Here is a 1,769-nt window from a genome sequence, read left to right as displayed (position 1 = left end):
ATTTGGTAACCACATGCCCCATGCGGTTTTTGCATGTATAGTTTTTATTTGCATATACATATGTCATATGGATGTACCTCCTCTGACGTGACTTGTTTGTACCAAATATAGTCGTATGTAATTTTTGAATCTTTTAAATCTCAGCCTTTAAAAATTCTGTTAAACGGTGTCAAAATTGTAGATCATGTGAGTGCATGTTATGGCTCGTTTGTCCCTTATTTTAGTAATAGTATACACAGTAATTAATAGATAGATGTATCCAGCACAGATCGACCTTTGTATTTCATTCATATCGGTGCAATACAGATTACAACCCATTAATGCATGATAAGGAAAGGAAATGGCCAAATAAAAATATTGACGAAATATTTAATTTCGTCCAGATCCAGGGTAGATGCAGAGCATGTACCAAAGATTGACGCGACGACTTCATTTCAAATCAAAAAAAAAAATAGATTAACGCGAAGACTTAAGTAGAAGATGCATATGTAAACTAGGCATACGAAACTAGTGTCCATATGCACTGGACTCGGGCTCTCAGTACGGGAAGCCGGCGTTGGGTTGATGGAGCCCCTGCTGCACCGTCTCCATCCCGGCAGTGAACTCCGTACGCGGCAGCATCACATCAAGCCATTGATCTATCTCCTTGTCTAGCCCTGCGTCGAACCCCGGCGGCTTAGGCATCGTCATCTGCATCTGCTCCGTATCTATCCCGGCGGCCAACCACGGCGGCGGAGGCATCTCCTGCACATCCATCCAGGCGGCGACCACCTGAGACGGAGGCAGCGGCGCCATCACCATCTGCTGCATATCCATCGCGGCCTCGAACCCCTGCTCCTGTGGCGGAGGCGCCAGAAACTGCAACTCCATCCCGTCGTTGGCGGTGCCGCTGCTGCTACCGTACTCGAAGGAGCTGCCACCGAAGATCCGGGGCGGCGGCGGCGGGGCCACCTCCGCCATGCGGCTCATGTGGGCGTGCATCGCCTCGAGCAGAACCTGGTTGGCGCGATCGGAGACGCGTCCTTCATCTGCATCAGCGCGGCGAAGAAGGCCGCCATGTCCTCGTCTCCCATGTCGCGCGCCTTGGGGTCGAACCAAGCCGCTATCTGGTCCCCCGCAGAGCGCTCTTTCGCCATGGCCTTGTCCGTGCGCTTGGTCCGCTTCTTCAACTCGGCCAGCTCCGTGCGCAGCTCGTCGAACTCCTGCTGCAGCTTCTCGAGCTTCTCGTCTTCGCCGGCAGCGCCCTCCCCCGTGAGCAAGCGGTCGTCGGCAGCGCCCTCCTCCCTCGTGCCAGCCCCCGCAGCCTCCCCCGCCAGGAAGCGTTCCACGACGGAGTCGACGGAGGGGTGGCCGAAGGAGAAGGCCCTGCCGCGGGGAGAGAAGGCGAGGGCGGCCACCTGGGCGCCGGTCAGGACCGCCAGATCCGTGGCCTTGCTGAAGAACCCCTGGCGGCGCTTGGAGTAGCAGACGAACCGGGCATCCTCCTGCTCGATCCGGCGAATGACGATCTTCTTCCGGCCGCTGCCACCTCTCCGGTTGGGCGCCGCCATTGCTCGCTTGTTCGGTGGCTAGCAAAGCGTCCGGAGAGGAATCCCTTCTTCGCTGGGCTACGTACATTAAAACTGGTGATTGGCAATGAGATACGATTGGGTATGCGCTGAGCTGTATACATTAAACTCACGCGTCAAAGGATAACTACGTACACCCTATTATTTAGAAACTATTCCTTCGCACCCACCAACGACCTTGCACGACAACAAATCACAGTA

At 54.8% G+C, this 1,769-nt stretch overlaps 1 pseudogene; it reads right to left on the bottom strand.

Annotated features, from left to right (window-relative positions):
• Positions 1-258: 258 nt before the first annotated feature.
• On the bottom strand, positions 259-1,550 carry LOC123067071 (agamous-like MADS-box protein AGL28; annotated as a pseudogene).
• Positions 1,551-1,769: the final 219 nt, after the last annotated feature.

This window comes from Triticum aestivum, chromosome 3B (assembly GCF_018294505.1).
Source record: "Triticum aestivum cultivar Chinese Spring chromosome 3B, IWGSC CS RefSeq v2.1, whole genome shotgun sequence".
Lineage (NCBI taxonomy): Eukaryota > Viridiplantae > Streptophyta > Magnoliopsida > Poales > Poaceae > Triticum > Triticum aestivum.
This window is presented reverse-complemented; position numbering and strand designations above follow the sequence as displayed.